The sequence below is a fragment of the Saccopteryx bilineata genome, chromosome 2 (assembly GCF_036850765.1).
Source record: "Saccopteryx bilineata isolate mSacBil1 chromosome 2, mSacBil1_pri_phased_curated, whole genome shotgun sequence".
NCBI lineage: Eukaryota > Metazoa > Chordata > Mammalia > Chiroptera > Emballonuridae > Saccopteryx > Saccopteryx bilineata.
In genome coordinates, this window is record NC_089491.1 from 173874945 (window position 1) to 173890553 (window position 15609).

General features: G+C 40.1%; 1 pseudogene; it reads left to right on the forward strand.

Moving 5' to 3' along the window:
• The first annotated feature begins 468 nt into the window (after nt 1-468).
• LOC136322381 (survival motor neuron protein pseudogene) lies at nt 469-14937 on the forward strand (annotated as a pseudogene).
• The last annotated feature ends 672 nt before the right edge of the window (nt 14938-15609 follow it).

Genomic DNA, 15609 nt, shown 5'->3' on the forward strand with positions numbered 1-15609 from the left:
GCACCTCCCTGACAGGACAACCACTTGCCCCTACCTTGTGACTCACTGCAAACCTGTCTTATCCAACTCAAGGCTTGCCAGAGGCATGTGTGTGTTAGAAAGAGAGATAGGGACAGACAGGAAGGGAGAGATGAGAAGCATCAATTCCTTGTGTGGCACCTTAGTTTCTCATATATGCCTTAGCTAGGGGGGGGAGGGGCTCCAGCCAAGCCAGTGACCCCTGGCTCAAGCCAACAACCATGGGGTCATGTCTATGATCCCCCGCTCAAGCCAGCAACCCCATGCTCAAACTGGTGACTTTGGGGTTTCAAACCTGGGTCTTCTGTGTCCCGTCTGACGCTCTGTCCACTGTGCCACTGCCTGGTTAGGCCAGAAGCTCTTTCAGTGACTGAGCCTAACAGGCAGCTGGCAGGTGGAGGAAGGTAGAGGCAGATCTTGGGGTGCCTTGGGACTTTTGCTAACCTAGGTATGGTGCTGGTAAAAGCTGGCTTTGGTGTGCAGTTTGGTCCTTCCTGCAAACACCCAGGTGCTGCAGAGGTAGGCACAAGTTCTGGATTCCTTGTAGCTACAAACAGGTTGCCTAGGGCCAGTCGTAGGCAGCATCTGACATTGGCCTGCACCAGAGTCCCTCCCAAGAGATCCATAAAAAGCACAGTGGCCAGCTTCCAACGTCAGAGCGGGATCCAAGTTTCACAAGTGGCACATCAAAAGGAAGATCTTGGCAGGCACCAAAACCTGCTGTGGTAAATTCTGCTTCCTGTGGCAATACCTGCACAACAGCTTGCACACTGGTCAAAGTTGAGTCTTACGGCCAGCCTGAGGGTTGGTACCAGGGATGAACAGGCTAAGTTTCAATTATAACAGGAGGGCCCACGTAACCCACACAGGGATATTCCTGGAGCACCCAGCTCAGGTGATCAAGGAAACTGAAGCTCATAAGACATCCACTACATTGTGCCACATGCTACAAAGACTGGGAATCAGAAATCTAATAGAAACAAAGAGGTAGCCAAAATGGGGAGACAAATATGCCCCAAATGAAAAAACAAATATACAGGAAAAAAAAAGCTAAATGAAAGGGAGGCAAGCAATTTGTCAAATATAGATGCAAAATATTGGTTATAAGGATGCTCAACAGCATGAAAAGAACACAGAAACCATAAAAAAGGACCAGGCAGCCCCTAGCCAGTTGGCTCAGTGGTAGAGCGTCGGCCTGGCGTGCAGGAGTCCCACGTTTGATTCCCGGCCAGGGCACACAGGAGAGGTGCCTATCTGCTTCTCCACCCCTCCCCCTCTCCTTCCTCTCTCTTTCTTCCCCTCCTGCAGCCAAGGCTCCATTGGAGCAAAGTTGGCCCGGGCGCTGAGGATGGCTCTGTGGCCTCTGCCTCAGGAGCTAAAATGGCTCTGGTTGCAACAGAGCAACGCCCCAGATGGGCAGAACATCGCCCCCTGGTGGGCATGCCAGGTGGATCCCGGTCAGGCACATGCAAGAGTCTGTCTGACTGCCTCCCTGTTTCCAACTTCAGAAAAATACAAAAATAAATAAATAAATAGGACCAGTCAGAAATGAAGAATACAATACATGAAAAGCACACTGGAAGGAATAATTGGGTTGGATGAAGCAGAGGATTGAATCAGCGATTTGTAAGACAAGGTAGAGAAAAATACATATATATATATATATATATCTACATCATAGTGGTACCAGAAGTAGAAGAGAGAGAGAGCAAGGGATCAAGGACCTATTTAAAGAAATAATGACTGACTTTTCCAAACGTGGTGAAGGAAAAGCACAAGTCCAGGAAACATAGAGTCTCAAACAAGATGGACCTAAAGAGAGCCACACCAAGACACATCAATTAAAATGGCAAAGGTTAAAGACAATCCTAAAAGCCACAAGAGAAAGATAGTTACCTAGACTAGGGAGCTCCCATAAGACTTAGCTGATTTCACAACAGAAACATTTCAGGCCAGAAGGGATTGCCATGAAATATTCAAAGTAATTTAAAGCAAGGACCTACAACCAAGACTACTTCACTCAGTAAGGCTATCATTTAAAATTGAAAAAGAAAGAGCTTCTCAGACAAGGAAAATCTAAAGGAGTTCATTACCACCAAACTAGCATTACAAGAAATTTAAAGATCTGCTAAAAGAAGAGGAAGAAGAAGAAAATAACGGAGCATAATTAAAAGAATAAAGTGGCAATAAATACATATCTAACAATCACTTTTAATGTAGTTGGCTTCAATACTCCAATGAAAAGGAACAAGGTAGCTGAATGGATAAGAAAACAAGACCTATAAAATGCTATCTAAAAGACCCACCTCAGAATGAAAAAGATGGAGAAAGATATTTCATGCAAATGGAAAGGAAAAAAAAAAGCTGGGGAATACTTTTATCTGACAAAATAGACTTTAAAACAGTCTATAACATAACAGACAAAGGACACTACATAATGATAAAGGGGTCAAACAATAGGTTATAACCCTTTTAAACATGCACCCAAAATAAGAGCACCTAAATCTGTAAAGCAAGCCTTGATGGACATAAAGGGAGAGCTCAACAGTAGTACAGTCATAGTGTTTTATTTTAACACCCCATTGACATCAATGGATAGATCTTCCAGACAGAAAATCAACAAGGAAAGGTAGAATGGATGGAAAATTATGTATCTTCAGGGCATTTTACTCCAAAGCAGCAGAGTATACATTCTTTTCAAATGCACATGGAAGATTTTCTAGGATATACCACATATTAGGACACAAAACAAGATTCAAATTTAAGCCTGACCAGTGGTTGCACAGTGGGTAGAACCTCAACCTGGGATGCTGAAGTTCAAGGTTTGAAACCCTGGAGTTGATGGCTTAAGTGCAGGCTTGCCATCTTGAGTGTGGGCTTGCTGGCTTGAGCATAGGACCATATACATGAACTGAAGGTTTCTGGCTTGAGCAAGGGGCCATACCTCAGCTGGCGCCCCCTGGTCAAGGGACATATGAGAAGCAATCAATAAACAACTAAAGTGCCACAACTACCAATTGATGCTTCTCATCTCTCTCCCTGTTTCTCACTTCAAAGGGAAAAAAAACCCCTGACATTTAAAAAGATCAAAATTATATCAAGCATCTTCTCTGACTGTAATGGTATAAAACTAGAAATCAATCACAAGAAAACTGAAAAACAGACATAGAGGCTAAATTACATATTACTAAATGATGAATGCATTACCAATGAGATTAAGGAAGAAATCAAAATATTCCTTGAAACAAAACTGAGAACACAACAACCCAAAACCTTTGGGACACAGCAAAAGTAGTCCTAAAAGGGAAGTTCATAGCATTACAGGCCTATCTCAAGAAACAAGAAAAATCTCAAACAATTTTACACTTAAAGGAACTTGGAAAAGAACAACAAACAAAGCTCAATGAGTAGAAGAAAGAAAATAATAAACATCAGAGCAGAAATAAAATAGAGTCTAAAAAATACAATAGATCACTGAAATTAAGAGCTGGGTTTTTTTGAAAAGATAAATAAGACTGACAAGCTTTTAACCAGGCTCATCAAACAAAAAAGAAGACCCAAATAAATAAAATCTGAAATGGAAGAGAAGTAACACCTTGCACCAAAGAAATACAAAGTATTGTAAGAAAATATTACAACTATATGCCAACAAATTGGACAATCTGGAAGAAATGGATAAATTCCTAGAAACATACAATCTTCCAAAACCGAAGAAGGAAGAATCAGAGAATCTGAAGAGACAGTTTACAACTAGTGAAATTGAAACAGTAATCAATAAACTCAATAAAAGTCCTGGACCAGATGACTTCACAGGTGAATTTTACCAAATATTCGAAGAACTAACACTTGTCTTTCTGAAACACTTCCAAAAAAATTCAAGAGAAGGGAAGAATCCCACCCTTATTTTATGAGGCCTGCAGTATCTAAAACCAGATAAAGACACTACAAAGAAAGAAAATTATAGGCCAATATCTCTGATAAACAGATGCTAAAATCCTTAACAAGTATTAGCAAATCAGATCCAGCAATACATTAAAAGGAGCATACACCATGATCAAGTGGGATTTATTCTAGGGATGCGAAATTGCTACAGTTCTTCAAATCAGTAAACATGTTACACTACATAAACAAAAGGAAGGATAAAAACACATGATCATATTAGTAGACGTGGAAAAAGCATCCAATAAAATCCAGCACCCATTTATGATAAAAACTCTCAGCAAAGTGGGAATAGAGGGAACATACCTAAACATAATAAAGGCCATATATGACAAGGCCCCAGTGAACATCATACTCAATAGGCAAAAACTACAAGCATTTCCCTTAAGATCAGGAACTAGGCATGGATGTCTGTCTTCACCACTCTTATTTAACATGGTCCTGGAAGTCCTAGCCACCGCAATCAGACTAGAAGAAATAATAAAAGGCATCCAAATTGGGAAGAAAAAAAGAAAACTGTCATTTGCAGATGACATAATACTCTATATAGAGAACCCTAAAAATTCCACCGAAAAACTACAACTGATCAATGAATTCAGTAAAATAACAGGATACAAAATATATACTCAGACATCAGTCACATTTTTAATACCAATAATGAGCTATTAGGGAAACTAAGAAAACAATCTTATTCACAATTGCTTCAAAAAAGTAAAATTCCTGGGAATATCCTGACCAGTGGTGATGCAGTGGATAGAGCGTTGTCTGTGACACTGAGGTCCCAGGCTCAATATCCAAGGTTGCAGCTTGAGCATGGATTCATCTATCTTGAGCGCAGGCTCACCAGCTCGAGTGCAAAGTCCCTGGCTTGAGCACAGGATCATTGACAGGATCCCATGATTGCTAGTTTGAGCCTAAAGGTTGCTAGCTTGAAGCTGTAGGTCACTGGCTTGAACTCAAGTTTGACTAGCTCAGCTGGAGCCCCTGGTCAAGGCAAGTCTGAGAAGCAATCAATGAACAAATAAAGTGCCACCACTTTGAGTTGATGCTTCTTATTTCTCTCCCTTCCTGTCTCTCTTTCTTTATCTCTCTCTCTCTTAAAACAAAACAAAAACAAACACCTGGGAATAAATTTAAGGATGTAAAAGACCTGTACTTGTAAAATCATAAGACACTGAAGAAAGAAATTAAAGAAGATACAAATAAGTGGGAGCATATACTGTGTTCATGGATATGAAGAATTAGCATCATTAAAATGTCCATACTACCCAAAGCAACCTATTGATTCAATACAATTGCTATCAAGATAGCAATGGCGTATTTCACAGAACTAGATCAAGTATTCCAAAAATTTATATGAAACCACAAAAGACCCCAAATAGCCTCAACAATCTTGAGAAAGAAGAACAAAGTTGGAGGACTCACACAACCTGATATCAAACAAGGGCACAGTAATCAAAATAACATGGTGCTGGCATAAAAACATATATACAGTGTGTCCGTAAAGTCATGGTGCACTTTTGACCGGTCACAGGAAAGCAACAAAAGATGACAGAAATGTGAAGTTTGCACCAAATAAAAGGAAAACTCTCCCAGTTTCATACCTATTCAGTGCAGTTTGATGTGGGCTCATGCACAGATTTTTTAGGGCTCCTTAGGTAGCTATCCCGTGTAGCCTCTACAGACTCATCCCTGACTGATGGCCTACCAGAATGGGGTTTCTCCACCAAACTGCCGCTTTCCTTCAACTGTTTATCCCACCGAGTAATGCTATTCCTATGTGGTGGCACTTCGTTATAAACACGCCGATATTCACGTTGCACTTTGATCACGGATTCAAATTTAGCAAGCCACAGAACACACTGAACTTTCCTCTGTACCGTCCACATCTCGACTGGCATGGCCGTGGGCTGCTCCGCTGTATACACGGTGTTACATCATTATCTGTGCATGCACACATGCTGCCACATCATCCTACAGAAACTGGAAGGGTTTTCCTTTTATTTGGTGCAGATTTCACATTTCTATCGTTTTTTGTTGCTTTCCTGTGACAGTCAAAAGTGCACCATGACTTTACGGACACACTGTATAGATCAATGTAACAGATTAAAACACAGAAATAAACTTATGCCTTTATAACCAATTAATATTTGAGAAAGGAGGCAAAAACATACAGTAGGGTAAAGATAGTCTATTCAATAAATTGTGCTGAAAAAATTGGACAAATATAAGCAAAAAAAATCCCCAAAAAGACTAGACCACCTTATACTATGCACAAAATAAAGTCAAATGGATTAGAGACTTAAATGTCAAAATCAAAACTATAAAAATATTAGAAGAAAATTTAGGCAGTAAAATCTTGGACATTTCTCATAGCAATATTTTTTCTGATATATCTCCTTGGGCAAGAGAAACAAAAGAAAAACGGGACTACATCAAACTGAAAAGTTTTTGCACAACAAAAGAAACCATCAAGGCCCTGGCCGGTTGGCTCAGTGGTAGAGCATTGGCCTGGCGTGCGGGGGACCCGGGTTCGATTCCCGGCCAGGGCACATAGGAGAAGCGCCCATTTGCTTCTTCACTCCCCCCCCTTCCTCTCTGTCTGTCTCTTCCCCTCCCACAGCCAAGGCTCCATTGGAGCAAAAGATGGCCCGGGCGCTGGGGATGGCTCCTTGGCCTCTGCCCCAGGCGCTAGAGTGGCTCTGGTGGCGGCAGAGCGACGCCCCAGAGGGGCAGAGCATCGCCCCCTGGTGGGCAGAGCGTCGCCCCGGTGGGTGTGCTGGGTGGATCCCGGTCGGGCACATGCGGGAGTCTGTCTGACTATCTCCCGTTTCCAGCTTCAGAAAAATACAAAAAAAAAAAAAAAAAGAAACCATCAAGAAAATGAAAAGACAATTCACTGAATGAAAGAACATATGCCAGTGATACATCTGATAAGGGGTTAATATCCAAACCTTATAAAGAACTTAGAAAACTCAGGGAGACCTGAAGATGGCAGTGGAGTAGGCAGATGCACAGACACCCAGCTCTCACCACCAAACTGGAATACAAATCAATTTAGGAAAAATCAGCGTGAACAACCAACTCTGGACTACAAGAACAGCTCTCAAAAACCAAGGAGCAAAGAAGAAGCCACAACAAACCTGGTAGAGAGTGCCTGAATCTCCCTTGCTTATAGGAACGGAGTGGGGGGTGAGGCTGAGAGCCCAGAGGGGATCTCACCCCAGGGAAAAGAGCAGAAAATACTACTCACAGCCACTTGCCTGGCAACCAGGGAGCGAGGTGTGTTGAAAAGACCAGCTTATCTCCCAAGTGGAAAAGAAAGAGAGAGGGACAGACTGTGAGGGGCTAAGGAATGCAGGAGACGATCTACAAAAAGCTGACTCATCTGTGCTGGAGGCGGCCATAGCTGGGGGAGACCCTGATCCTTCCTCACAAAACAGTACTGAATTGCTTCCGGATCAGAGATCTCCAGATATCTCTCCAGCTCCAATCAGTGCAACAAGACACAGCTGAAAACAAGAAGTGGGGAGGAGGGGAGATCTGAGATACACCTCCCCCTACTGAAGCTGAGAAAACACCCTGCCCCCAGAGAGATTAGTTGGTGGAAGAGGCCTTCAGAGTCTCAGGTTACACCCACTGCATTCCTGGATACAGTTTCAAGGAAGCCCCCTGCTGAGATCAGTAAACAAGACTACCACCTGTTAAGAAAACAAACAAATCAAGACTTCAAAGCTGCCCAAATCCGAAAGTGTATTACAAATAATAGCTGATACCAACAAAAGAAAACCTAGAAATAACACAACTGAAAACTGGAGGCAGACAATACCAAGCCTAGACTCAACCAACTCTACAAACAAAACACAGATAATGAGAAGACAAAAAAGTGCAATCCAAATGAAACCTTCAGGATATGAACTGAGTGATATGGAAATAATCAAACTTCCAGATGCGGAGTTCAAAATAATGATTGTAAGGATGCTTAGGGATCTTTGAACAACAATGGATGGTCATTATGAACACCTAAATAAAGAAATAGCAAGTATAAAAAAGAATCAGTCGGAAATGACAAATACAATATCAGAAATAAAGACCACAATGGAAGGAATTAAAAACAGGATAGATAGAGCTGAGGATCGAATCAGTGAGTTGGAGGACAACTGGAATGAAGGCATGAAAGCAGAGAAGAAAAAAGAAAAGAGACTCAAAAAGTCTGAGGAAACTCTTAGAGAGCTCTGTGACAACATGAAGAGAAATAACATCCGCATCATAGGGGTTCCTGAAGAAGAATAAAAAGAACAAGGGATAGAGACTTTGTTCAATCATATCATAGCTGAAAACTTCCCTAAATTAATTCAGGAGAAACTCTCACAAGTCCAAGCACAGAGGACTCCATTAAAGAGAAACCCAAAGAAACCTACACCAAGACACATCATAATTAAAATACCAAAGCTAAGCGATAAAGAGAAAATATTAAAAGCTGCAAGAGAGCCCTGGCCGGTTGGCTCAGTGGTAGAGTGTTGGCCTGGCGTGCGGGGGACCCAGGTTTGACTCCCGGCCAGGGCACATAGGAGAAGCGCCCATTTGCTTCTCCACCCCCCCTCCTTCCTCTCTGTCTCTCTCTTCCCCTCCCACAGTGGAGGCTCCGTTGGAGCAAAGATGGCCCGGGCACTGGGGATGGCTCCTTGGCCTCTGCCCCAGGCGCTAGAGTGGCTCTGGTTGCGGCAGAGCGATGCCCCGGAGGGGCAGAGCATCGCCCCCTGGTGGGCAGAGCGTCGCCCCCTGGTGGGCGTGCCAGGTGGATCCCGGTCGGGCGCATGCGGGAGTCTGTCTGACTGTCTCTCCCCGTTTCCAGCTTCAGAAAAATACAAAAATACAAAAAAAAAAAAAGCTGTAAGAGAAAAAAAGGCAATCACCTACAAAGGAGCCCCCATAAGGATGACTTCCGACTTCTCAACAGAAACACTTGAGGCCAGAAGGGAATGGCAAGAAATATTCAAAGTAATGCAGAACAAGAACCTACAACCAAGACTACTTTATCCAGCAAGGCTATTGTTTAAAATCAAAGGAGAAATAAAAAGCTTCCCAGACAAAAAACAACTCAAGGAATTCATTACAACCAAACCAATGCTGCAGGAAATGTTAAGGGGCCTGTTGTAAACAGATCAAAGGGGGAAAAAATATAGCAAAAAAGGAATACACCTTTAAAGAATAAAATGGCAATAAACAACTACATATCAATAATAACCTTAAATATAAATGGATTAAATGACCCAATCAAAAGACATAGGGTAGCTGTGTGAATAAGAAAACAGGACCCGTACATATGCTGTCTACAAGAGACACACCTTAAAACAAAAGTACACATAGATTTAAGATAAAAGGATGGAAGAAAATATTTCATGCAAATGGAAATGAAAAAAAAGCTGGGGTAGCAATACTTATATCAGACAAATTGGACTTTAAAACAAAGGATATAGTAAGAGATAAAGAAGGCCACTACATAATGATAAAAGGAGTAATCCAACAGGAAGATATAATAATTATAAATATCTCTGCACCTAATATAGGAGCACCTAAATATATAAAGCAGACTTTGATGGATTTAAAGGGCAAAATCAACAGCAATACTATAATAGTAGGAGATTTCAATACCCCACTAACATCACTAGGTAGATCCTCAAGAAAGAAAATTAACAAAGAAACAGCAGACTTATTGGACACACTAGATCAACTCGATTTAATCTTCAGAACCTTTCACCCTAAAGCAGCAGAATATACATTCTTTTCAAGTGCTCATGGTACATTCTCTAGGATAGACCACATATTAGGGCACAAAAGTGCTTTCAACAAATCTAAGAAGATTGAAATCTTATCAAGTACTTTCTCCAATTACAACGGCATGAAACTAGAAATGAACCACAACAGAAAAGCTCAGAAATTCTCAAACACATGGAAACTAAATAGCAGGTTGTTAAATAACGAATGGATTAAGAATGAGATAAAAGAAGAAATAAAAAAATTCTTAGAAATGAATGACAATGAGCATACAACAACTCAAAATTTATGGGGCACAGCAAATGCAGTGCTGAGAGGGAAGTTCATAGCACTACAGGCACACTTTCAGAAGCTAGAAAAATCTCAAATAAACAACCTAACCCTGCATCTAACAGAACTAGAAAAAGAACAGCAAGTAAAGCCCAAATGTAGTAGAAGGAAGGAAATAATAAAGATCAAAGCAGAAATAAATGACATAGAGGCTAAAGAAACAATACAGAGGATCAATGAAACTAGGAGCTGGTTCTTTGAAAAGGTAAACAAGCCCTGGCCGGTTGGCTCAGCGGTAGAGCGTCGGCCTAGCGTGCGGAGGACCCGGGTTCGATTCCTGGCCAGGGCACACAGGAGAAGCGCCCATTTGCTTCTCCACCCCTCCACCGCGCTTTCCTCTCTGTCTCTCTCTTCCCCTCCCGCAGCCAAGGCTCCATTGGAGCAAAGATGGCCCGGGCGCTGGGGATGGCTCTGTGGCCTCTGCCCCAGGCGCTAGAGTGGCTCTGGTCGCAACAAGGCGACGCCCAGGATGGGCAGAGCATCGCCCCCTGGTGGGCAGAGCGTCGCCCCATGGTGGGTGTGCCGGGTGGATCCCGGTCGGGCGCATGCGGGAGTCTGTCTGACTGTCTCTCCCTGTTTCCAGCTTCAGAAAAATGAAAAAAAAAAAAAAAAGAAAAGGTAAACAAGATTGATGAACTTTTAACTAGAATCACCAAGAAAAAGAGAGAGAGGACTCAAATAAAATTAGAAATGAGAGTGGAGAAATTACAACTGACACAACAGAAATACAAAATATTGTAAGAAAATACTATGAAGAACTGTATGCCAAAAAACTAGACAACCTAAATGAAATGGACAAATTCTTTGAAACATACAATCTTCCAAAAATTAATCTGGAAGAATCAGAAAACCTAAACAGACTGATTACACCAAATGAGATTGAAACAGTTATCAAAAAACTCCCAACAAAGAAAAGTCCAGGGCCTGATGGCTTCACAAGTGAATTCTACCAAATATTCAAAGAAGAACTAACTCCTATCCTTCTCAATCTATTTCAAAAAATTCAAGAGGAAGGAAGACTTCCAAGCTCCTTTTATGAGGCAAGCATAATTCTGATTCCAAAACCAGGCAAAGACAACACAAAGAAAGAAAATTATAGGCCAATATCTCTGATGAATATTGATGCTAAAATCCTCAACAAAATATTAGCAAACCGGATCCAACAATATATGGAAAAAATCATATACCATGATCAAGTGGGATTTATTCTGGGGAGGCAAGGCTGGTACAATATTTGTAAATCAATCAATGTGATTCATCACATAAATAAAATGAAGGAGAAAAACCATATAATAATTTCAATAGATGCAGAAAAAGCATTTGATAAAATCCAGCACACATTCATGATCAAAATTCAACAAAGTGGGAATACAGGGAACATACCTCAACATGATAAAAGCCATTTATGAGAAACCCACAGCCAACATCATACTCAATGGGCAAAAATTAAAAGCAATCCCCTTAAGATCAGGAATAAGGCAGGGGTGCCCCTTTCACCACTCTTATTTAACATAGTCCTGGAAGTCCTAGCCACAGCAATCAGATAAGAAGAAGAAATAAAAGGCATTCAAGTTGGAAAAGAAGAAGTAAAACTATCATTATTTGCAGATGATATGATATTGTATATAGAAAACCCTAAAGTCTCAGTCAAAAAACTACTGGACCTGATAAATGAATTTAGCAAAGTGGCAGGATATAAAATCAATACTCAGAAATCAGAGGCATTTTTATACACCAACAATGAACAGTCAGAAAGAGAAATTAAGGAAACAATTCCCTTCACTATTACAACCAAAAAAATAAAGTACCTACGAGTAAACTTAACCAAGGAGACTAAAGACTTGTACTCGGAAAATTACAGAGCATTGATAAAAGAAATCAAGGAAGATACAAACAAGTGGAAGCATATACCGTGCTCATGGTTAGGAAGAATAAACATCATTAAAATGTCTATATTACCCAAAGCAATCTATAAATTCAACGCAATACCAATTAAAATACCAATGACATACTTTACAGATATAGATCACATATTACAAAAATTTATATGGAACCAAAAAAGAACACTAATAGCCTCAGCAATCTTAAAAAAGAAGAATAAAGTGGGAGGTATCACACTTCCTGATATCAAGTTATACTACAAGGCCATTGTACTCAAAACAGCCTGGTACTGGCATAAGAACAGGCATATAGATCAATGGAACAGAACAGAGGACCCAGAAATAAACCCACAGCTCTATAGACAACTGATATTTGACAAAGGAGGTAAGGAAATACAATGGAGTAAAGACAGCCTCTTTAACAAATGGTGTTTGGAAAATTGGACAGCTACCTGCAAAAAAAATGAAACTAGATCACCAGCTTACACCACTCACAAAAATAAACTCAAAATGGATAAAAGACTTAAATGTAAGCCGTAAAACCATAAGCATCTTAGAAGAAAACATAGGCAGTAAGCTCTCTAACATCTCTTGCAGCAATATATTTGCCTATTTGTCTCCACACGCAAGTGAAATAAAAGACAGGATAAACAAATGGGACTTTATCAAACTAAAAAGCTTTTGCACAGCTAAAGACAATAAGAACAGAATAAAAAGATAAACTACACAATGGGAGAACGTATTTGACAATACGTCTGATAAGGGGTTAATAACCAAAATTTATAAAGAACTTGTAAATCTCAACATCAGGAAGACAAACAATCCAATCCAAAAATGGGAAAAAGAAATGAATAGACACTTCTCCAAAGAGGACATACATATGGCCAATAGGCATATGAAAAAATGCTCAACATCACTAATCATTAGACAAATGCAAATTAAAACCACAATGAGATATCTCATACCAGTCAGAATGACGCTCATCAACAAAACAACACAGAATAAGTGCTGGCGAGGATGTGGAGAAAAGGGAACCCTCCTGCACTGCTGGTGGGAATGCAGACTGGTGCAGCCACTGTGGAAAACAGTATGGAGATTCCTCAAAAAACTGAAAATCGAACTGCCTTTTGACCCAGCTATCCCACTTTTAGGAATATACCCCAAGAACACCACAGAATGGCTCCAAAAGGAGAAATGCACCCCCATGTTTGTGGCGGCATTGTTCACAATAGCGAAGATCTGGAAACAGCCCAAGTGTCCGTCAGAGGACGAGTGGATTAAAAAGCTTTGGTACATATATACTGTGGAATACTACTCAGCCATAAGAAACGATGACATCAGATCATTTACAATAACATGGATGGACCTTGATAACATTATATGGAGTGAAATAAGTAAATCAGAAAAAACTAAGAACTACTTGAATCCATATATAGATGGGACATAAAAATGAGACTCAGAGACATAAACAAGAATGTGATGGCAACGGGGACGGGGTTGGGGGGAGGGGGTATGGGGCGAGGAAGGAGAGAGGTGGTGTGGGAGGGGAAAGGCACAAATAAAACCAGATAGAAGGTGACAGAAGACAATTTGACTTTGGGTGAGGGGTATACAGCACAATCAAATGTCAAAATAATCTGGAGATGTTTTCTCTCAACATATGTACCCTGATTTATCAATGTCACTGCATTAAATTTAATTAAAAAAAAAAGACATGTATGGGAAGAATAAACACCAATAAAAAAAAAAGAACTTAGAAAACTCAACACTAAAAAAATGAACAATCCACTTTAAAATGGGCTAAGGAGCCAAATTGACACTTCTTCAAAGAGGACATACAAATGGCCGATAGACATATGAAAAGATGCTCAATGTCACTAATCATCATAGAAATGCAAGTTAAAACCACAATGAGGTATCACCTCACACCTGTCAGAATGACTATCATCAATAAATGAACAACAAACAGCTCCCCATGGCAATGGCTTAAAGGAGGTGTGGAGGTATCCAGGAGCAGGAGTTGGTGCTGTTCCAGCACAGCACAGGCCAGAGTGGTGATTCTGACAGTTGGGGTGGTACAGCACTGATAAAAACTTATGATAAAGCTGTGGTCTCACTTAAGCATGTTCTAAAAAATAGTAACATTTCTGAATTTTCAAATAAAAAGGCACACCTAAAATAAATTCTGCTAAGACGAATGAAAGCTAAAAAAAGAATACCACAACTCCCTTGAAACAGTAGAAAGTTGGTGACAAATGTTCTATCATTTGGTCAGAAGATGGCTGTATTTACCCAGGTACTATTGCTTCAATTGATTTTAAGAGATAAAACTGCATAGAAAGGAACAAAATCTGTCTGATCTACTTCCCCAGCATCTGAAGTAGCTAATAATATAGAACAGAATGCTCAGGAGAATGAAAATGGAAGTCAAATATGCTGCTCACAAAAATTAGGGGATATTTCAAAATGAACATGAAGTGATAAAAAATAGAAGCATTTGATTTTTTTTTATTAAACAAGAATATCAGAAAAGCAAATGACAAGTCAAAGAAAGTTGTTTGATTATGGAAATGAGATGCAAAACCAAATTTATTTCATTGGTGAAAATGTACTATACAAAAAAAGGGCTGAAAGTGTTGGAGTATCTGCACATTCTCTGGTCCCCTAATTTTTGTGAGCAGTGTATTAACATGAAAGTGAAAACTACTCCAGGTCTCCTGGAAATAAGCCAATAACAGCAAGTCAAAAGCTGTTCCATAGAACTATTTTATCTTTCTACCACCCCCCATGCCAAGATCAGGACCAGGAAACCCAGGTCTAAAATTTAATGCCACCACCGCCAGACTTCCTATGATGCTGGCTGCCTCTTTTTCCTTTTGAACCACCAATAATTCTCCCACCAGCTCCCAGATGTCCAGATTCTCTTGATAGTGTTGATGCTTTGGGAAATATGTTAATCTCTTGGTACATGAGTGGCTATCACAGTAGTTAATACATATATGAGTTTCAAATAAAATAGAAAAGGAAGAAAGGTACTCACATTTTAATTAAGAAGTAATTCATACAGTATTCTTAAATAGCTCTTGTCCAAGGAGAAGAGGATTTTGATGTGTCCTGGTCAATGTGAACAGTTTTGATCATTTTCTTCATGAACGCTTGGTTGAGTGGTACAATCATCTGCATTTATCCTTGTCATATGTAACTCGTGCTTAAATAACCAGCCATGTATTTCTAGGGAATAATCAATTTGAATAACTGAACAATGGAAATTTGAGTAATTAAAAGAAACTCAAGGTTACATATAGTGCAGAAAGTCAGTCAACACTTTTGTGTATTGTAACTTTCTTAGTAAGTATGTTAAACTTTTTATAAATAATTGAAAGTAGTGTCTTGAAGACACAATAAACTTCTTATGAGCCGCAAAAATAAATAAATGATAAATTTTAAAAATCAACAAACAACAAGTGCTGGCAAGGATGTGGAGAAAAAGAAACCCTCATGCACTGTTGGTGGGAATGCAGATTGGCACAACCACTATGGAAAACAGTATGGAGTTACCTCAAAATATTAAAAATAGAACAGTCTTATGACCCAGCAATTCCACTTCAGGGAATATGTTTGAAGAAAACCAAAAGTGTAATTTGAAAAAAAATATGGGCAGAGC